This window comes from Micromesistius poutassou (genome assembly GCF_964030765.1).
Source record: "Micromesistius poutassou genome assembly, chromosome: 18".
Taxonomy (NCBI): Eukaryota; Metazoa; Chordata; class Actinopteri; order Gadiformes; family Gadidae; genus Micromesistius; species Micromesistius poutassou.
Window position 1 is genome coordinate 7575817 of NC_140288.1, and position 24000 is coordinate 7599816.

A 24000-nucleotide genomic window follows, 5' to 3' on the forward strand; every position below is an offset into this window, starting at 1 on the left:
GTTGTTTGACGTGCACACGTTTAAAAAAAAACAACATACGGCCGTCAGCGGCAGCGGCGATGGCGGTCGTTTAAGAACAACGCGGCACGGCACGGCTGGAGTCGCGGCGGGCCGTGATGGATGCGGTGAGCAGGGGGAATAGCGCCGTGACTATCGATGGCTGCTGTACATTCCGCTGTAGCGTCCCTCTGAGACCGGCGACGTGTGACAGGGTGAATATATCACTTTCCACCAGACATGGCCAGGAATACCAACACCCCACCTCCCCAAATGCTTTCAACCCCAGAGAGGTGACTTCTAGTGATGGCTCGTTCGCGAACGAATCAGTTCGAACAAACAACTCTTTAACATGAACGAACCGACCTGATTCCCCGTTTCAGTTCGTCTCGTTCGTATCGTTCGTTCTCTGAGACTCGACTCCCAGCTCCACCCACTAGTCGCTGAGTCGCGCTGACTCGCGAGTCGCCGTTCGTTCACCGACTGTGTTTAGCGGTGAAGACTCGAGGACTGAGAAGTCACGAGAACCAGATGGGCAACAACATCCTGATTCCGAACATGAAGCGCTCCTCAGCTAAAAGGAACTTAGTTAATGTTGTGTTGATTGATGACCGTTTGCACCATTGCACGATTGTGATTAGTTTGAGAATGAGAACGAGGGAGGAGTTGAGTCTGACCGACTCAGCTAAGAATGTGCATTCGTGATTTGTTTGAACGAGAACGAGGGAGGAGCTGAGTCTGACCAACTCAGTGACTGAGAACCATGAACCATGAACCAGAAATGTTCAGCGTAGTGTCAGAATTCTCGTTTGTTCGTTCCCTATATAGTTCACTATATCAATAGTGAGTGAGTGAATAAGGTGGTGGTGGTGGAGGGACTGGGTGGTGGTGGGGAGGGTGGTGAAGTTCTGGGATTTGTGGTGATCTTAAGATGTTGGTGGTGGTGGTGGTGGTGGTGTGAATTGGTGATGGTGGTAGTAGTGGTGTAAGTGTGGTGGAGTTGATGACGGTCAGTGGTGGTGGTGGTGTAAGCTTGGTGAAGTGGATGATGGTGCTAGTGGTGGCGTAAGTAGGGTGGAGTTGGGGATGGTGCTAGTGGTGGTGTAAACATGGTGGAGTTAATCTTGATGATGGTGATAGTGGTGGTGTAGGTGTGGTGGAGTTGATAATGGTGGTAGTGGTGGTGTAGGTGGGGTGGAGTTGATGATGGTGCTAGTGGTGGTGTAAGTGTGGTGGAGTTGATGATGGTGCTACTGGTGGTGTAGGTGGGGTGGGTGGGGACAGGGTGAAAGGGGTGGAGGTCAGTATTAACTCTAGGCTACAAGCATGCAAAATCCAACCCTGCCCCTGACCCTTTCCCTGTCCATTTGTTTTTCTTCTAAGAGGTGGTGAGAATGAGGGGCTGTGAATGTCCAAACAGCAGTCCTACGTGATACTCTAGTTCTGCTCTCTGCATTATTAAAACCCCAACCGATTAGATTTGATAAAACCCTGGTTCTGCAGCAGTTGTCCCAGCCGGCGCAGACTGAGGCAGGGAGAGAAAGAACCATCTCTGTTACAATCAGGGTCTGAAGGTGTAGTGCCCTGGGTGGAGGAGATAACAGAGAAGGGAGGCACTCTCTGCTTGATCGTCCCCTGGACCCGACCCCGGGCTCTCCCTCGTTTACTTTATCCTCCCTCCATCTCTTCTCCTCTGTTAGCCTTTCTGTCCGTTCCCCTCCCCTCTCCCAGCGTGTCCCTCTCTGTTAAGCTCTGCTCGTCAACGGCTACTGCAGACACGCACGCACGCACACGCACGCGCACGCACGCACGCACGCACGCACGCACGCACGCACGCACGCACGCACGCACGCACGCACGCACGCACGCACGCACGCACGCACGCACGCACGCACGCACGCACGCACGCACGCACGCACACACACACACACACACACACACACACACACACACACACACACACACACACACACACACACACACACACACACACAAACAAGCACAGTCACACACAACCTAACTCACACACACACACACAACCAAGCACAGTAACAAACAACCTGACACACACACACAGAGGAACACAAATACACAAACACACAGTCAAGCACAACATGACGCAAACGCACACACACACACCACCAATCACAGTCACACAACTGCATGCACCCATGCACATGCACTCACAGGGCAGGCACATAAATACACACACACACCAAACACAAGTCACACACACACACACACAGTCACATACTGACCTCCACGATCCAAACCTCCTCACACACAGCATCTGGCCAGTCAGGTGAGAGAATGATGAAAAGCAGTTTCAACCAGATCCGACGTTTGGGATTACCAGCGGCTGTTCCTTCTCACACCATTGGCACAGAAACCACCCCCCATCCCCTGACCCCCCCCCCCCCCCCCCCCCCAAATCTAATCTAATCCACAGCGGTGAAACAGGTGGTCGCCCGGTAACCAGGAGAGTAGGAGGTGGAGCTGGAAGGAATAATAATGAATCCTCGGTGGGTAATTAGTCATGGCGGCGCCGTAATGGATGTTTGTCACCGGAGCGGGGAACCTAATGGCTTCGTAAGGCTCTGTGAAAACACACGCTCGCTAAGGGGAACTCCGATCGAAAAAAAAAAAAAAAACGCTAAATAATTCGGACACGGTGAATGTTTTGACGGGGGGATGAAGGAAAAAACATGGGAATGCCCTTGCATGATGAATCCTAATTTCAAAATGTTCTTTAAATGGATGATGTAATGTTTTTGGTTATTTATTATGTGGTTGATTTTGGTTAAGGGCCGAGAGTGTTGCATTTAAATCAAGAGGTTCTGACGTTCATAAATACATAAATATATAAATTCATAAATATTTCATCTGCAGTAAAGATATACATCATTTGAACAGGAAATTCCCCTAATGTAGGTTTTTATTCCCTTTTTCTGTCTACAGCTAAACATGCTTTTATCTTACTGTCAAGGTCAGGCGGTTTTGGGTCAAACAGGATTAATGATCGGTGATGCAGAGGGAGAAACCATTCCTCCCGTAGCTACCACGGCTGTAGGTCGGCGCTTTAGGACATGACTTATCACTCCTCCTCGGAAAAAAACAACAGCACTTAAATCATCCACTTGTCCGGTGGTGAACAATGGAGCCGCCATCGACCGCTCAAACTTCCATTCCGTTAAACAAAGGGCTTTGGCTGATCACCGCAAGGTGATGTGGTTAGACACACACACACACATTGTGCAATTGCGTAATACTTATTTATTTGTTTACATCTACCTCTGGCTCTTTTTTATAGGCAATTTCAATCGTGTGCAATATTGCTCACTTTCTATTGACTTATTTGATTGAGTTTAACCATTTGTCCATTTTGTTGTTTGTCGTTTGTTGTCTGTTGACTGACTTTGTGAGCTACAGGATACCTGAATTTCCTCAAGTGGATGAATAAAGTATCTATATCTATCTATCTATCTATCTATCTATCGTCTGACTCAGCCTGCATTTACCCTCCCGGCTACGAAGAGGAAGAAGACGGAACCCACTGCTCTTAACGAAAATGACAAGCTTTAATTGAAAACGTAATTGACCAATTTAGCGTAAATTAACATCACAGTCTCTGACAGACTCAAAGAGGATTATTTAGAGGGGTTGGAGCAAACAATCAAAGTCATTGTTATTGCTTGAGAATGTGTGGCGAAGGTGTGTTTGTCTTCTGAAAGTGATCTCTGGACCTCTGGCCTGGAGTGGTTGTTAGGGGAGTCAATGTATGGATGTCCAATGAAGAAAGGAGATGCTTTCTTTGGTACACCTTGTTCTGTAAAAACACATTCAAACTGTTGTGTTTTAACAGAACAATGTTTGTATTTTCAGTATGGTGCTCTGTGGCCCTCCAGGGGCCCCTACTTAATCAGTCAGGACACGACTCTGCATGCAATGGGATTCCATTGTACATCAAGATTTTGATTTAAAAAAAAGTTTTAAAAAAAGAAGAATAAACAAGAAAAAAGAAAAAAACAAATACAAACATTTAAAAAACAGAAAATGTATTATTCTTACTCAATAAGACTGATGACAAGACTACTAAAGTCTTAGGAAATAAACACATATATGTTTGAATTCTTCCTCCCCTCTTCCCTCTCATCCCCTTCCCCTGCCCCTGACGTTCCTGGAGGGTCCACAGCATCTTAAAGGGCCTGATGAAGTGGAGGGCCCCATTGTGGAGAACAAAGGGGCCACTCCATCTTGGCTCTATCTGGCAGACATCTTGGGTCCTCTGGGAACAGCTTGGTTCACTGTACGATATTCAAAAGTCGCCCACTGTGTGGTGAAGCACAGAGAGAGAGAGAGAGAGAGAGAGAGAGAGAGAGAGAGAGAGAGAGAGAGAGAGAGAGAGAGAGAGAGAGAGAGAGAGAGAGAAGGTGGATAGACCGAGACTATAGCAACACAATCAGTGATACACTTTGAGTAATTAAATCATTTTGTCATTGTGCTATTTTCAAATAAAGCAGGTATATTCCGAATTGAAGTGTTACCTGGGCACCTATGTTTCAACCCATTCCAACGCAGTGCTGCCATTCCAGACTGTATCAGAGCGATGCTGATCTCTGACAAGCTCTGACTCTGAAACCATTCACACTCTTAAGTGTGACAGACGTCACGTGTCACTCAACCCGACAAGTATTGAGTCTGACACATTTGACGCACGCCTCCTGACACGCACAAGCATCTACACTGTCAGGTGAACACATCAGCGAGAGAGACGAGAGGCATCTCTATCACTCGTGACATCCACTCGCGACCCAATAGAGAATTAGTTCACAGCTGAAACTCCCTGAAATTTCCCGCGTCACTATGGATAAATAATATATTTAATAACCAAACATTTGTCTTTTTAGATACTTTCTGCTTATTCTGGAGTGCGACAGCTTGGTTGTACCAATGCCAACGCACTGACCAAAGGTATTTGGCGCCGTTAGTGAATAGAGAGGAATGGAGTAACGGGCGATAGGTCTTCCTCGACGCATTCGACTGAAGCCAATTAGCCGTACAGTCTGTTCACAACCCACTCCGTACGGACCCCTTGAACAACCTCGGAAACCACAAAGAGCCAACGCAGCGTTTAGAGCGGCGACAGCAAAGCCAAAGACAACTAAAGAAAAACAGGTTGTGTTTGTGCAATAGTGTGTTTTTTGGGGTTTTCCGTCGCGCTCCAACGATAGACTGAGATTCAACTCGGTTCAAGGTTTGTGAAAGTAGATTTCACCGGAAAATGTATGAATTTGGATATACCGTATGTGTCCCTAAATAATTTATTAATCATAGACTAATTATAAATGTATCAACCACCACCTACATGACATTTGAATAGTTCCCCTCAGCTCATATTTTGTCATGAATTAATTTCCCTAACAATCACAGAAATACATTTCCAAGGCTGACATTAATGGTGAAAAATCCTATCCAATTAAATAAAGAGACGAGTATGGAGAAAAGTGTGGCGAATCCCGACACTCATTAACACATTTATCACCCAAAACAACCTGAAGACTAAGCAACACGTTCCCTTGAGTATGTCAATGTGGTCTTTACTCTCACGACTAAATAACTCTGCATGTCACACTCATGTTGCCAATCACCCCAAAACAAGATTGAACGCTAATTTCTGTGTCATTTTCGAGTCTGAGGATATAACGGCAGAAAGGAAGACATTAAGTGGTTAAATTTTTTTCTGCAGGTGCAGCGAATTAGGTGCACTCACACCTTGAAATTGTGGTTGGCGACAGTGTTTCAATTACATTTTAATTTGAATTGCCCCCGTTTTCGTTTTTTTGTCGAACAACAGTTTTTTCTTTTACAGCCGACAAACACGTTGTTTTTTCCGTAACAAGCTTTCAGCGTGTTTGGCAAGATGGGGCGACTTGGGGTGCTGCGACACCGCATGCAAACAACAGATTAACCTTTCGTGCCACTTTTTCAATTCAGCCCGTTCAGTATTTTTTCATTTATTTCCTCCGTCTCATTCTTCAGATTTGTATGTGAGGCACCTGAGGGTGAGAGAGAGATTACAGTTGGGCTTTCAGGTCCCCCCCTTGCATATGTTTTGCATTGTTGGGTAGCGAGCGTGGGCCACCACTAATGGCAATTGGGTTGAATAATGCATGCCGGGCGGATAAACAGCCTTTTGAATGGAGCTCGCTGTTTATGGTGAATAACAACACGTGGAGAACAGGGCGAATGGATGCAGATGTGCACACTTAGAGATGTGCATAAATCTCTCAATTGTTTTTTACTGTGTGTGTGCCCAGCTGCACACACACACACACACACACACACACTGACGCAGAGACGAAAGTCAGTATACAATATTGACACGCACATTAATACAAACCCACACACATACTAGTATAAAAATGCAACCACAGACACGCACACATACACACACACACCCATGCATACATTTACAAAAATGTACAAAAGGACACACAAGAAAAAACTGCGGGGCTTTCTCATTAACTTAAGCTAATGAACACAAATCCAATGCGGTCCATTAACGAATAAACACTCAATCAGGTGCTCAGACTTCATTCTCTCTCCCTCGCCCTCTCTCACTCCAGCCCCCTCTCTATGCTAATTTATGTTTTAAACATTTTAATTAACAACTGCATTATATCGTTATTATGAACTAATAACATTTGCATAATATAAATCAATAATTTGAGTCCCCCTCTACAGGTATGCATTCATGCTAATCAGCATGAGGCCAACCATGCCTCCTTTGTATATTGTATATGTTGTGGAAATTGCATTCAAGTACGAGAGACAATTTTGCATGTTGAGCCAGGACTGTGTGACTCGTTCAGTTAGCAATTAGTTAGCAAACTCGTTCAGAATCAGTTAGCAAAACCAGACAACACACACAGTTGCATAACAAACCCTGCGTCAGGCTCATACGTCATGAGGCAGCGATCCCTTGGACCGTAAATGATAAGCAACACTTATCACGTAGAACAACACTTAACATCACAGGTGAATTATGCAAGAATATACGCATGTGACATTCACTACAATGTGACAAAAGAAAGATTACACGCATAATTACATTAAAAGTTTTGAAAAATCTGTTAGAAGGACAATATTAACAAAGCCGCAGAAACACAAACACACAAACACATATGCACAAACAGAGCCTCACAAACACGCACGCACACATGTGCACAGACACCCCCCTCACATGAAAACACTCCAACACACCATTGAAAGTTCATCCCCATCTACGGAGGACAGAATGGCGTCGCAGCGAAAAACCGAAAAACCCACGACGACGGGATGCCTTGTAATTAAGCGGGAGTGTGTGATGGATTCTGATTACAGGCTTGTACAAGTGCAGTTGACCCACTTATCCGCCATCAAGGAAGACAGAGGTCACCAGAAGAAGCTTGTTTTGCTCCGTCGCTTCTCTCGGGCTCTTTAACCTCTCCACACAACGCAATTGTTGCTTTCTACCACACAATTGTTTTCTGAAAATAATCCTCCAATCCATCCCCAGAGTGGTGGCACCTCCAACGTTACGCCACACTTGTAGAGGGAAAAGTGAACATTGAAACTGTTCAGTAAGTCTTCTTTTACTTTCCTTCCACATACGACCGGAGCCCGACAAACAACGTTATTGTCTCCGACATTTATCCCGCTAAGTGGCAGATCACCGGGTATAAAGTGAGCGTCAGTGTAATTAGCGTAACGACGGGTAGGCCTAAGCTAATTAAAGTTAGCGATGTGTCGATTCAAATGCATCCACGCTGTAAGACGTTTGCTGGTTGTTTTTCTATATATTTTTATACATAATGTTCAGATTCTGAATTTTGTATGTGTATTGACATGCTACGCGGAGGTATGCTAACTAGCATTATGTATCATCGCGTCAACAGTCCATATGTTGTTGTTTGTTCAATTAGGGTTTTAATCCAATTGATAAATACACACTAACAAGAGACAGCTGGAAATAAAACCACAACAACCCCTTTCAAAATAATTGTTTCCCCTGTTACACCCTTGACTCTCTCTACCCCCCCTCTCTGTCTGACCCTCTCCATCTCTCTCTCTATCCCCATCTCTCTCGTTCTCATATACTGTATGCCTCTCATTTAACTCAACTGCACAAAATGTTTATTCAACTGCCTTTCCTCTCCTCCCCCTCTCTCTATCCCTGTCCAACTCTGTCTTTCTCCCTGTCCATCATCGCCCGATTATATCTGTATATATTTTTCTAATTTTAAATTCTTTAAAATTTTGACAAAAACTTTAACTTGACAAAAAAAAGTTGAATCTTGAATCTCTCCGTCTCTCCCTTCACCTCTCTCTCCCCCTCATCTCCCCCTCTATCTCCCCCCTCTTCAGGGCGACAGATGGAGGAGTGGCAGGGCTGTCAGACCTCCTCCTCTTCGGTCATCCATCAGCCCAGTAGTTCCTTGATAGAAGAGCGGGAAAAAAAAGTTGAAGAGGGCAAGAGAGCGACGTGATCCCCAAACTAATCCACAGTACAGGTACCTTTGTCAATAGGACCCAGAGCGATCCATATGAGCACTCGCTGGTACAGCTCCCCCTAGCTTCCCTTCCTTGGAGGCTCCTAGAAACAATCAAGAAAAAAGGTGATGCAGCCTTTGTTAACTACGCCCAAAAACTATGGACACACTGCCCAAAAACATCAGAGAAGCCAACTCAGTAGATGTTGTAGATGCTGTTTTATGTTATTTATTTATCTATTTTAAAATGTGTTATTTTTCTTGTTTTTAATCCATATATTGCGCTTGCTGTTTTTTAACGTGTTGTATTACTTGAAATTTTAACTTAAAAACATTTTTTACTGTAATCCAGGAAAACTAGGCCTATCAGATCGACAGGTTCAGATGTCCTTAAAATGCACAAACTTCTTTTTTACTTTTTTTCTGATGCTATGTAAAGCACTTTGAACTGCAATCCCTGTATGAAAGATGCTATATAAATAAAGCTTTACTTACTTACTTACTTTCTTGACAACAGCAATGTGTTTAGTATTTTAAAGCAATGTGTCAAGCAACTGATAACATTTTTCATAAAAACATACAAAATGATTTTAGCAGCATGTGGCTCAGAAGGTAGGGTTGGCTGGTAACCGGAACATTGCTAGTTCGATCCCCGGCTCCTCCTAGCCGACATTCCAGGTGTCCCTGAGCAAGACACCCAACCCTAACCGCTCTCGACGAGCTGGCTGTCGCCTTGCACAGTTGGTATGTTTGAATGTGTGTATCAATGGGTGAGTGTTAAGGCAATATTGAAAAGCGCTTTGAGTTGCCACTGGTTAGAAAAGGGCTTTATAAACTCAGTCCATTTACCATTTTCCTTTGACCCAAGGTTGATGTATTCAGAGCCGTTGCTAAGCTCCTACGCGCCCCCAAAAGCACCCTGTTGGGGGGGGTGTACATCCGCTGGTTGTTGGCGGGGGGGGGGGGGGGGGGGCTGCGCAGATAAAGGGTGCTCCGCCTTCGATGTGAAATAACAACGGTGGACCTGTTCATAATTCATTTATATATTTAGAAAATTGTAATGTAATAATTATCAACCTTAATTTTAGGGGCCCCCCCAGGTACTTGGGGGCCCTACGCGCTCTGTGTACTCTGCGTATGGGGAGCGGCGGCGCTGGATGTATTTCTTATTTTTCTTCAGGACGGACAAAGCTGATGTGTTTTTGTGTGTTGTCGTGGCAATTTCCTTTAACAGATATTGAGTCTATCACAGATGAGATTTCTAAATGCAAAAAAGCACACAATACTTGTAGATAATTAACCTAGGTTTAATGCATGCATTACGTTAGACTCCTCTAGCAGTAAGTCCCGACATACAGTTTGACAGAGTTATTTATACTGTTTCAGATCCTCCCCACATTGTAGATGTCAATAATCAAATCAAGTAATGTTTACCCAAGACACAGAGTTGCCTGTGTTCTCATCAATCAGAGAAGTGCCTAAAGGATGTCTTCTCCCTTATGACCGGTTTACCCAAGTAGGCTACGAAGGTTAACATTATTGGTTGACTCTAAGGAAGGTAGGCCGGCTACCCATAGAAAAGGGTTTACATTTATTATTATTAATCCTTTGTTTTAGCAGGGTATTCACATTGAGACAGTAGTCTCTTTTACAAATGAGCCCTGGCCAAGAAAAAGCTAAAAGACATGTAAAAACAGAGAAACAGATTTAGATGCCACTGAGGAAGGTGGGACAGCTGACCAGAGCACAAGGGTTACCATTTTGATTGACTCTGAGGAGGAAGGTAAGACAGCTGACCAGAGCACATGGGTTAACATTTTGACGACAACGCTCACTGGTGAGGTGACTGAACCAAGTACAAAGTTCAATATGTAGACGACACTGAGGAAAAGCAGGATGGCAAGACAATACACAGAATGGAAAATAAAGCCTATATGACTAAAAGGTAGCAGCATATGAATTTTTCCATCACAGTGTCCATTCCGAAAGGTTCATTATACATACGTATGCTCAACGAGATAATCTGACAAAACGAATACCGCCTTAAAAAGCTTTTCGAAGCATGAATGCATCCAATAATAACACAGAACGACTTGAGAGTGAAGTCTGCTCTCTTTTATATGAATCAGGGCATAAAGGTCTACAGAAAGGCTCTACTCCTACAGGAAGTGATCATTATTCATTATGAGGTGACCTAGTGCTCAGGAACACTTCAAAGTGAGTGAGAGGGCCTCAAGGACATGTACCATAATCAATTTAAGGGCTCTAGCCTTTATGGAGGGAGGGAGGGAGGGAGGGAGGGGGGGGGGGGCTGGGAGATCCGCGGCTTAGGGTAATGGAGAGCCCTCCCTTTTTTGCAGAGAGACTCGTGATTTTCACAAAGCAATCCCAAAGTGCCCCCTGGTTTATAGGTCTAATGACCAAGTTCCTTTCTCCTTCCAATTTATTTAGATTCATTTCTCCACAGTATTTATATCCACCTTGTTTTAACGGCGCATTTGACAATGCTTTGTGAGTCTCTTCCTGCAGGGCAAGAGCCCCCACATTGATAATGATGAACATCCACGAGCCCCTCTTTGATATAAATGTTTTTTTGCTACCTAAGAATGAGCCTTTTATAGCGGGTCCTCTTCCAAGGAGCCTACCATGTTTCTACAGTAGCCCAGAGTGGACAGACAGCTCTACAGAGGACCATTGTTTTCAATGAACATTCATAATCACTATCTTACTTGTAAGCTTTGACTTATACTTTTACAGACTAAATAACTAAATACAATTTATGAATACATCAAGGAACCTCCTTACTTGACACTTGGATACTCGATGCTGTCGTAGATGATGATTAATTTATCAAGCAGTTATTAATCATAATCATCTCTGTGATATGTCATTCGTATCTAAACAGCTAGCAAGTTTGTCAGAGTGTTGATTAGCAAAAGCTATATTTTCTCGTAACCTGTTCACACATGGTACATTTTGAAGTCTGGGTCACGAAGAACTGCAGAAAGTGTCTAGTCCGTTTTTCTTAGTCTTGGATGGCTTTGTTTTTTCACTTCTCACGCCTCAGCTGGTTGTACGTATGTGTCTGGAAAGGGGAGACAGATTGAAACCATTTTTCATCTCTGACGGGGAATTAGCCGTGTGATAGAAAGCCAGTGGCAGTTGTGTTAATATTGACAAACTTTGCCACAGTCAGTGGTTTTTATCTTTTGTTGTAGGAGAAAAGAAAATGCAAGTCATTTTGAACCGAGTGCAGTGTCATACATTGAACTTAATTCAGTTCATTGACGGGGATGTTTAATTAAATATCGGAAATTAAAACCTCTGAACAATACTGCAAACCCTCTGAATGGTTTCCTTCACTTTTCCAGAATGGGGAACCACTCATCGGAATGCTTCCAACAGCGGCTTGTGTTTCCAATACAGCGTATGGTTGTCAACCTTGAAGACCTTAGTCTGCAGTAAATAGAGGAAAAAAACATAATGTTTCGGCAGAGAATACAAAGGGCTGACCCACTGGAGGTACAAGGTTTCCTCCTGGAGAAAAAAACAAAAATAAACAAACAACAGCAATTGGATTGCGAGGTCGACAAGGTCTGACAGTCATGGCTCTGCTCCGAGTCTCGAGCAGATTGAGTTTCATGCCTCGGACAGTTCTTCTGAGTTTTGAATTGGAAGCGGGGTTACATTAAGGCGAGTCGGAGTAGAGTCATCCCTGAATCGCAGCGACAGCCTGCCTCACTCTATGCTCTATATCACTTTAACGCCAGACCTCTGAGCTCCACAGAGACCCTCCACCGAATACTGTAACACATTACAAAAAAAGCAGCTTCTGCCTCCCAACACCACCGCCGCCCCCTTAACCCAAAAAAGAAAGAAAAAAAAACTTCAGTCCCTCTCGCTGTCTCTTTTCTACCGGCCAGAGCACTCAATTTCCCCCCGGTGCCAAATCGAGTCAGAATCAGATAACTGGCAGAAAGAGTTGGGAAAATCTAATGCATATCAAGTGAAAAGACATGCTGTCTGACGGAACCGAAAACCCCACCACCACTTCCCCTCACCCCAGCACGCAGCCAGGGATACATTGCACTCTGTAGACGCAAAGTACCAATCCTGGTGCAACACGGGGACTACGGTTCGAAAAGGGGTCCGAAGTAAGCTAGCAGTGTATGGAGCACTTATGAGAACAGCATGGAGGCCCCAAGCCAAGAAATGTTTTCGGTGTTATGTCATGATGTGCGTAGCTGAAAGGGACTTTGAATCTTGTTTTTTTTTTACTGCGTCCCTTGTGTCACATCATCACGAGACATGAAAGCCATTTTGCGATGCATTCGAGTTGGGATTCCTTTTGAAATCATGATACGGACTGTTTATTTTTCAGTTGATATTTCTTACTAAAGTCAGATGCACATACAGGAGGGGCTAAAGCAGAAACAATATAATGTGTAAACGCTGAGACAACTTTTGAGGCAAATAAAAATCCAACAGTCAACATACCCTCATCAACACCTGGTATATTTATATGATATACTTTACAGCAAAATATTAAGTTCCTTCAGGGGTCCCATGCATATTTTTTCATGAGACCTAGAAACCCTGGCTATGGCCCTGTGACAAGCTAGAAGTTGCACTGCTCTGTGGTGATTTATATATACCCTGGGCCCTGGTATGCCATCCATTTCACCTTTTCATCTACTCCACTTTTGATCCTCCCCAACTCCTTCACACCTAAACCATCCCGCAGAGGGTATAATCTAAAGCCCAGGGGAGGGAGCGGGAGTCTGGAGAAGGAGAAGTAAGAGAGCACAAGGAACTAACGTTTTTTATGCCTGAGATCAGCCAGGATGTGGATGTTTTGCACTCTGCTTACAACAGCCACTCCTTTCAAAATAACAGCGTTCCTGGACTTGTTATCCTCAGTTGGGTTACACTTTAACACTAACGTGTGCTTTACTTTGATAACTAGAGTGACCCACACCAATGTTATATTACGTCCAATTAAAGAAGTGAACCAAATCAGTTCTAGATCTGTACTCTTTAATGAGGAAAAATCCTTAACTTGGTTAACATTAACTGGTGTTTGATACACACACTTGAACAGGGACAATTTCAGCACACATAACACTCATCCATTCCATTTTCTCATCTCCTAGCCAAATCCCACAGACCAGTCGCTCCCAGATAAAAACGCACAAGGCAAAATGAATCAATCCATAACCATAAAGTCAGAAAATGTGCAACCCATCACTGAACCCATTTCCCAGCTCTTAAGGCATCTCGCTCAGTGATGTCTATGTGATGGTACACCCTGCAGACATTGCAGCTAGGTCCGGGAGTCAAACTCCCTAACCATTAGAGTAAACCATCCTGCCCCTGGACTATCCCTAATTCGGAAAGCTGCACTTTAACTTTGCCATACTTCACTTTCTGCTCAAATGGGATTCCTCAACTTTTTCTCCACAAGCAAAATCGATTTAGAGAGGGATGCAAAATAGTGGATGGGATTTTTTCTTGCCACTTCAAAATAATTTAGACAGAATTGGTGGCTTCCCTTAAAGTTTGACAAAGTGTACGTTGTTGTTCTGTATTTTAGCATTTATGTGTGGGTCAGATTAGTGCAAACGGTGAACCCAATCGCAGGGAAAATAACAAAAACAAAAGGAGACAGAATATTAACTAGGACCAGAAAAAGAAAACAGAAACGAAAGTAGCTGACAACAAGGCTAACTGGGTAACTTCAATAACACAGGTGAACATAATCAGTAATAAAGACCTGTCTCCAACTCTCAATCCCCACAAGACAAACAGATTGAAAATGCTCAAATATGCACGCCAGGCCAGCAGGTGACAATGGTAATTCTGTTTGTGAATCAACACAAAAAAACAATTGCTACAAACAAATTGAGGTCATGACGTCACTTAAAAAAAAAAATTTCACATGACCACACATAAAACCAAAAGCTCAGTTTTCAGTTTTTCCCAAAACAGTGTTTTCTTGCGGACAGGAGACCATTCTTAACGATGACGAGATAAAAACACAACATTCAGCAACTATGCCTCTGAGTCTGCGAACAAGTTGAGTTCTCGTTGGCCTCGGCTCAGATCAGCCACTACTCTAAGGCGGATTCCTTGCCGACGGTCTCTGCTCCGCTCAGCAAATCCTCTGTAGCGCTAACTATCCACTCACCGCTGTGCACGCAGGCGGACATTTTCTACTAATTGCATTCTTTGGCGTCTCTTTCGTCACACGTTCTTAGCTCTCTTCGTAATCTCTTCCTTATCCTCCGTTGTTGATGTTCACAGCAAAGGCTTTTTTTTTTTTTAAACGCTCAACCATTCTTTGAGGTATCTCTTCCAGTTACTGTTGTTGTTTATCTCCCCTCTCTCTTCCTTTTTCTCCCTTTTGTCTCTCTCATTATCCGTCTCCCTCTGTCAATTTTCTCCCTCCTTCCCTCTCTTTCTGTCCTCTTTATTCCCCCCTCCTCCCTTTCTATCTATATGTCTCCCTCGTTCTCCCTCTTTCCCCTCCATCTCTTTCTCCCCTCCCTCTCTCCCTCCTGTCCCCCTTTCCTCCCGCTTCAAGCTCTCTCTCTCACACCCCCATCGCTCGCTGCCTGACAGCCACCACACCTGGCTGGCCGCGTGCCAATGCTGACAGCGTATGCAGCGTTCGTCGAGCAATGGCTGGCGAGACAAGACGTGTTGTAATGGAGCCCGGGCTGACACCACACAGAGATACCCGCCGTCCTCTTATCACTCGCTGACGTCGTTCCGCCTCCGCCGCCCCACAGATCTCCATTTCTCTCCGAGTCCCATCCCTACTTTACTTGTATTGTTATTGTAGTATAGTATTGTGTAGTAGTATCGTTAGCCTCGTAGCATAATTCATAGCCTAAGTAATATTTTAAGGTTCATCTTGTATTTAGCGTGAAAAATGCTTATTTGATGACTCAGGCAGATAGTGATTATGGAATGTAAAAAGCACTCTGATTGGCTTAGGATATAGCCAATGAGGCACAGTGAATCAGCAGCATTAGGTTAGGTTGGGTTAGGTTGGACATCACAATTTGGCCAAAATATGCTTTGAGGCTAACGATATGTCCTTTGATGTCTTCCACCTCTGTCTGGTACGAGATGTACGATTACATCTCGTTATTTAGCAGCCACATGTATCCACATACTTCTTGTTACTTTACTTTCCCCCTGCTCTGTCTGGGTTTCATGGCTCCCTTTGTTTTTTCTGTATTTCTTTCTTAGTTTGCATGTTTGTTGTCTTTTGGGTTGTTTGCTCCGTTTTCCCTGCTCTTTGCGTCTTTGTTTCTTCCCCTGTTCTGGATTGCACCTCATTTATCTTGGTAAAGTGGAGCCATTGTGACGAAGCATTCAGGCCCATGTTTATTTATTTATATACTCCATTAACAAAGGCTGTTAACGACACTTTGATTGTTCTGTTTGTTTTGTTTTAGTGGTCTTTATGGAGATGTTATTGAGCGTTTAAAATCAAACAATCCCCCCCCCCTCCCAAAAAAAAAAAATAACCAAAAGAAAATTGTTTCCGTCTCATAAAATCTGTGAATAAGGAAGAAGTTAAAACTCAATACAACTTGGAAGAATCGGCTAAAGTTCTCAAAGTGTAATAAATGGATAAGCAAGAAACTCCATTAAAAATTGAAAGCCACAAATACGAATCTCCAGCCGGCACATATCGAATTCCCTCCTATCATTAACCCTTACTTCACACTTGGCAGTTTCAACACACTTTTTCAAAAAGTAATCTCATTGAAATAAATTGCGATCCTATCAACTTCATCAAGACCGCTTCAATCGGAGAGGGAGGATTGTCAGGAAGTAACCGGATGGACTCCTCAAAACTGCTGAGGAAGGGTTATAATACAGATAAAGTTAAATCAGGCTTTAGCTCAGGTACCTTGCTCTGCAGGATTCCCCCCAGCATCTCCAGGTCTTTTAGAGATACCATCCACACATGTTATTACTGTGTTCACTGTATAACTAAGATAAGGGCGATGCAGTGCACACGGTGGAAGTATATAGAGGAACTTCAGTAAAAAAGGGATCAGAGGTTGAGCTTCAGTCGTTTTCTGACAGGGCGGAACTTCTGAACTCCTGCGTTTTGAATTGCAAATTTATTGCTGCAGTGGCTTCGTCTGAGGAAAAGTCGGGGATTCAAACCTTTCACTTTGTCCGTTGCACAGCAGAACGTTTACCTACACATGGAAACCCGCTTAGGCAGAGCTCCCAGATGACAGTGGTTATCCAATTGGGGGTTTGAGTAGTCATTATCAGGTTAACATGGCCACATGAAACCAGGTTAGGGAAGCTGGCTGAATGATTGACAGGCGTGCAAAATACAACCGTAGCCTTTGGCGAGAGGCAAGGAAAAGTTTTAAATATACTGGATGTTCAACACATATTCACACTCAAAGCGAAAAGCCCAATCCACGGTTCAATACACGGTGTGTCTAGCTGTGTTGTTAACTGTGTGAGTGTGAGGGGTGACCAGAAGCATGACCCTAAAAAAGGAGGACTCTTGGGTCCAAAAGGTGGGGGTAAAGACATTAACATTGTTGCTTTGAGTAAGTCAACAACTTTTCAGTTTAATACAAATTTGCTGATGTACTGATTTCCAAAAAATAAATAAGGCTCAAAAGATAAATAACAAGATGAGAAAGTACGACCACCCAAACGTAATAAAAATATATAAAAATGCGAAATTGTGCACCGATTTTCTCTTGTGTGCCTAAAGTCAATCCTTTCCCACAGAATCTTCATGAATCAGTTTGTCAATGTTTGTGCTGCAGTCTAGACTCCTGTAAGAGTGGTGATGTTCACTGCATGAAATCAGTTGGTCAGCTCAGCAGCGGTTAGTTTTTCATCCGCTGTTGTTGTGTTTGGACTCGGAGCAAAAAAAAATGACGTCAAGGAAGAGTGCCCCGCAGAGCTAGCATTATCCTTGAGCCGTTCTGCCGTGGCACGCCCTCTAAAGCCCCCTGCTGCTCACCTCTATCGCGGCGACAGAGCTTACAGAGGGCCCGATATTCATGCTTGCTGCCTTTAGTGACAAAGTGGAGCTCGTAGATGTAGATTTTAAGGAGACTTTTCTCTTCGGCATCTAAAAGCCCGCTGAACAATGAGCACTGAAGCCCCGCAGAGTGTGGTGTTAAGACAGGTACACTGAGGACAAAATGGTGAAAACCGTGTGTGTGTGTGTGTGTGTGATATACATAATACACACCAAATTGCATAATTAAACAAGCTAAAAATCTAGGCTCTTTAATCTATTAAATCTTATAATTATTTCAGCTTTTCAACAGTCTCTCTCTCTTATCCCCTCTCTCTGTCTCTCTCTTTGTCCTATGTATACCGTGTCTAGCAAAAATAAATTGCTTCTAAAAAGACAATGACAGAACTCACACTGCTGTCCACCAGCCTGAAGGTCATCAATCACTATGCTGCACAGATAGAGATGGCAGGATGGCAGTAGTGGCTGGGGTGTTTGGGGTTGGCTTCAGGGTTAGAACCTAGATAACTACAGTCTCTCTGTAGGCATCATGACGGCTACCACTACCTGCTCTTTGATGTGATGTGGTATCTGAATATTCTTCACTTTGGATGAAAGCACTTATGCCAGCTGACTAAATGTTAAATGGGAACTTTTTTCTTTTGTATAGCTTTGAGGGCTTTGTATAGCCATCACAAAGCACACGTAAAGGAAGGCAATACAAAATAGTGTGTTGATTACTGCCTTTTGCTTGATAGATGTTTTAAGGAAAACTTCAATATTCCATTTGCTAGTATACAATGGATTCTGCTGACCAAGACGATAGAGCTGCTCTGTGTCTTGTTTTCGATGCATCGTTATTTTTTTCAACATCAATGGAAGTCAACAATTATGTTTATTTCAACATGGACAACGATGTAGCCATTGTTGTTCTATTGTTGTCTGCAGCAGACAACAATAGTCTGCAGCAACCAAAAGGGTATATTTGCTGATCCGTGCAGACGGAAAACACATTGGTTTGTCTGAGAGTAGTTTTGTTTGCACGGATGGGACAAAGAATGTTGCATGAATTGAGATGCTTATTTAAAGCTGCACTACGTAGGTTGTACCATTAGCAGCCTCTAGTGGTTGTAACAACACTTACAGCTATGTCTCATCGATGGATATTGTTGAGAAAGGATCTAGTTCAGATGTTTTGTAATGTAGTAAGTAAACAGCTGCAGTGGAAACAGATACATAGTGCAGGTTTAAATTATTTATTTTCCAATTGCTTTTTGGATGCTTCAACTGAAAAGTTTTTCCCAGCCAAGGTAGAGAACATAGACATTCAAAATGTTGGCCAAAATATGACTTTATTTGACTGTATTTATCAATTATGCTATGAGGCTAATGAAATTTAAGTAAGCTCAAGTTAAATTATGGTTCATTTATGGCTGACGGTTTTATCAGAGCAAATGAGCACTTGGGAGTCCACCCTGGGAGTCCAGTGATTATGTTGATAATTATAACTATTTTATATCATGGCTGTAATTATTATTGCAATTATCATATAAAATGTCACCCTTAACAGTAATGCATGTTATTGGTTAGATTGCTTGCTGAGTTGTACGTTTTTTGTTTGCTTGTAATGTAACAGGCGTATGTAATCTGATGTGTTTATTTTTTTATTTTTCATGATTTATGTTTAAAGTTTTATTTAGGAACATTAAACCAAGAAAAGTGAACGTCTATATTCCAATTGGAAAAGTGTCTCTTTCCCCTCATCGAATTCCTCTCAATATTCTGCGGGTTTACCTTATTTCAAATGTGTCACTGCCACCTATCACCAGCACCACCCCTGTCACCTGCCCACATTTCCTCCATTCTCTCTCTGCTCTTTTCTGGGTGTAACAGCCTTCGCTCCTGCTAAACTTACATGCCCACCCCTTATTTCTGTCCTCGGGGGAGAAGTGGTCTGTTCGATGTCTCGCCATGTCTCCCTTTTGCGCTACTCCTAGTACCATTTCCAGACAGGGCATGATTGACAGCTAAAAGGGAGGACTGGTCCATGCTTTTTAAGCCTGGAGGGGGGGGGACAGGAGGCGCAAAGGGCTAACCATATGGTTGAGTGACAGTTGGGAATTCAAGCAAATGCCATCTCAGCTCCTTCCATGATTCTCCTTTTCTTTTTCTCCTCCTTCTGTTCTGGCGACTCAGTGCTTCTCCCTCTTCCCATGGTCAGATCGACATGTCAGTCACCGACAGAAATGGAGGAATTGTCTGATGTTTCACGCAGAAGCATAACTGAGCAGTACAGACAGCAGTACAGTACAGACACAAGGACACCCTGGCCAATTAATTTCTCAAAGCGACCTGGCATAAGCGATCAATGTTTTGTGGCTTTTCAAGTTGCCCAAGAAACTTTTCCAAATTTGAAAACAGCTTGTTAATGCGTCTTGTGGATCCAATTCCGGTTCTTTGAATTCAATTGGACATTGTCCTGGTTTCTAAAAGAACTCCTGCTACACTGCACTCTCCCCTCCTAGCGAAACCTCCATGGCCAATCAACACAAGGTTCAGCTCGGCGAGTTTCAGTTGCTTTGTAGTTAGTCTGAAGAGCCACTACAGCTTTTAAAATTGCTGCAAGCAACGAGTACAACTCTGCGCCTCAAATTAGCGACTATTCAACTACAGCCCAGTCTTAATGAGTGGAAGGAATCATGGATATTTCTTTAAACACAACACACTGAGCCCCGTCTAGGGTATAGTTTGACTAGAGCAGTTTTGTGTGTGGAAAAACCCCAATTTCCGTGCTGCAATTTCAGGACACACTGTGACTTAAAGTGGATGATAAATACAACTCAAGTATAAATGGACAAATTGATGATTGTGAAAGTTGGAGGGGGAAATTGAAAATGAAATAAAAATAGTTTTGATAACAATGCAATAAGAATAAAGAAAATATTGAAAATAGTCAGTATTTTATATTAAGCTTCAGCTGCCTTGAGGTCATAATAAGGACTACATAAAAGTAACTCAACTGAAATACCAAAAATGGGGATATATTTGATGACCTATATATTTTTTGGATTTATATCAAACATGACAAAGGTAAATATTCACACCACATGAGGGTTTAAATACAGATCCAAATCAGAAAGTTTCAGTCGGTATTGACAAAATAATGCATGTGAACCTTGACCTTGAACTACAACCTATACTTCTAATGAGGTCAGACATCCCAGCTGGCTTGATCGATTTGTTTGGCAATTCACTGAATAATACATGGAGGTGTAGACCAACGTGTAGCTCTAAGTGTTATTTGTATATCTGAATGACCACATTCAAGCCAGTTAAAAGGATTTTAAACCACTCCTGTATACAAAGGAAAGCACTCAGACTAACTTTAAAGCAGAATACCACACCAAAGTATATACTGGATTCATAGTGTCGGGTGTTGGTCATTCTGTTGAATGGATCAATGGAGGAAAAGCTGCGAGAGAAATGGGTGAAGAACATCTTGCACTTTTCAAAAATCACAATGTTGTTCCTCGAATACATGATTAGCTTCTTTTTTTGTACTTCCCCAAAAAAAAGGTGCCTCGGGTTAAATTGTGAAAGTTAGCTAAGCATTGTTTTCCGCATGCAAGCTCATTTTCTCCTTCAGTGGCGGAGTACAGGAATGGTGTAATATATAATTCAACACCATCTGTCCACAGCACATGTTGTGTATAAAAGCCCCCCTTGTCCTGCTACACCTCCACCCCCTGTGCTTCTGTCCTTTCTCTCTTTCTAGCCATCACTTCCACAGTCCTGCTCTTTATTTATCATGGCGTCCCTTCTGCTCTCTCTCCCTCTCTCTCTCTCTTGTTCTCCAGTCGTAATTGTATGTTGTTCACTCCCTTAGCTCTCCGTGTGTCTTTATAAAACTTTTAAAACGTTTCTTTTTATTTCTGGTGACCGTTCCTTCGGTCTCGTCCTTGTTTGCGTGTGATATCTGTATCACACACACACACACACACACACACACACACACCTAAACTAACACTTACACAGACACACACTGCTTCAATCCTTCCACTCCTCCCTCTATTAAATTATTCTCATCCTCTCCATCTCCTTAATGCACAGGATGAGGAGGAAAGAGGATTTTGAAAGTTGATGATAGAGAGAGGGAAGACTGTACAAGCTTGTAAGAAGACGATGAATATTCTAGTACTATTTCATATTACTTTCCTTTGCACTTAATGTATTTCCTTCCGAGGGCTATTTAATATGAGCGCATGGGAAAGTCAAGCAGAAATGCTGTGTTATTTAAAATTGGGTTCAATGTTATTCAGCCTGTAGAATTGTGATGTATTCAAGTTATATTTCAGTACTTTATCCACCAAACCAACTCTCCCAATGTATGTCTGATGAAAGACAGGGGGCCATTACTATGGTATTATTGCTTTTATATAACTAGTAATCATTAAAGTTTATCTTTAACTGAACAGGCTTTCATTTTAAGCCTCATTTTTACCTTGTAAAAGCCTTGTAACGCTGAATATATTTTAACTCTTGATATTTCTGGCAGCCATATCTTTGCAGCTGCCAATATCCAAAAAATGTGTGGCTTCAGCACTGCAGGGTCCTTTCTTCCTTCGTGTGTGTGTGTGTGTGTGTGTGTGCCTATGGAAATGACATATGCCAGTGTTGTTTTTTACTTCCACCCATTGCCTTCGCTGTCGCTAAGCTTAAAACTTGACGGCTTTATTAATTTCAAGAATTGCTCCCATGGAAGAAAGCTACAGGATGGCTTTGTAACATGTGTTCTTTGTTCTCCTTTTCAAAGGGCCATTTGGATTACAACCAAGCATCATCAATCATTCGACAGAGACTAGCCTGTAGTTCCTCAAACAGCCTTTAGGTGGTTCGCGGTAGGGGGTGGGAAACTAATGGTGATTGAATTCTCATAATACAAAGCCAAAACCGACAGTCTCAGTGGCTAGTTCCTCGTTATTATGTATTTTGCAAGGCTCTGTTTGATAATTTCCCTTCATTAAAAAGGCACTCATGCTGGAATATTAATGCCTTCTAGGTGGTAGACTTGTGCAATGTCAATGTGGTCAACCCATGGCAAATATGGATAGCTTCTCTCCTAGGTTCAGACTGCACTGGCCACCTTGTGGTTGAAAAGTGCTTGTTGTGATTGCGCTGACTCTGTGTGGTTTTCAGACAAAGCCTACCCCTGGTTCACTTGTACAGGAATAGGTAGGTAAGAGAGAAGCAATGAGTCACTGATCATCACCGCAACTTATTTGGGTCACAAATTGTCCTCAGGTACATGGAGATACTCCTCCTGTTTACCAAGTAGCAGCTCGATGCAATAATCACAGGCCTCCCTGTACACGTATTTTGTATCAGGGAGGTCCAGGCACTTTGTGTCTTTGTTTGTGTGTCCTAAGTGGTGACACGTTAACGCTCGTAGCCTCTGTGTATGATGGCAGTGTTCCCGGTTTCCTGTCCATTACCGAGACACTGGAGGGGGGGGTTGGTGGTCCACCATCACCACCACCACCACCATCAGTCACTTTGCGTAGCAGGTGGGTTTCAGCCCGGATCCAAGGAGCAGTCTCCGGCGAGGGGCAATCTCTCGTTTGATACACGATCTGACTGTGCTGATAGAGGCGGCCGCTGGCCTGTTGGATGGAGCAGGTTTGAGTTTGAACTGCATTGGCCTTGGGTATCAACCGTGAAAACTGCTGAGGGTAACTGTTTGTTGTCTAACTCACAATCTGAGTGCCATCTTCTTTGCTGTTGTTATTTGTGTGCTGATTGTTGTGTAAATGTTCTCCTTTGAGATGGAAGGCCTTTTTTCGACACGCCTTTGCGTTGAGCGCCATCTTACGAGGTTCACGTGTAGCATATACTAATTCTGTATACTCTCTGGTGATACGCATGGCGATGAACAGGAGGTTTACCTTTGCATCCCGTGCTGTGATAATTGAGGTCATTTTGTGGGGTGAATTTATTTATTTCGGTCCCTTAATCACAGCCTCAACAGGCTTCATCCGAGGCCCACAATGCGACCTCCCTTAAGCCTAAGACAACCAGAGGTGTGGAACGCATCATGTCATGAAAGATAATGCCGTTCAAGAAAAATCATTTATATATCCTTTATAAATATACAGTATATCATGTAACATATTCACATTTGCCATGATAGATAGACCCATCAACTATTTGCCTTCCCACCTTCCTCCGCACCTCCATGAAATATCCTTTGCTTTCCTTGGCTTACATCTCTCCATTTCCCCAAACCAGCAACAAATGTGGTAATTTGGGAGAGAGAAAAAGAGAGAGAGAGAGAGAGATCCATCCATCTCCCCAGTCTTGAATTTTATGTTCCCACGCTTTTAAAAGCATTTTTTAAGTGTCGCTGCAATGCAGAATTGCCCATGTAGATCACAACGGCCCAATCCATCGCCGCGC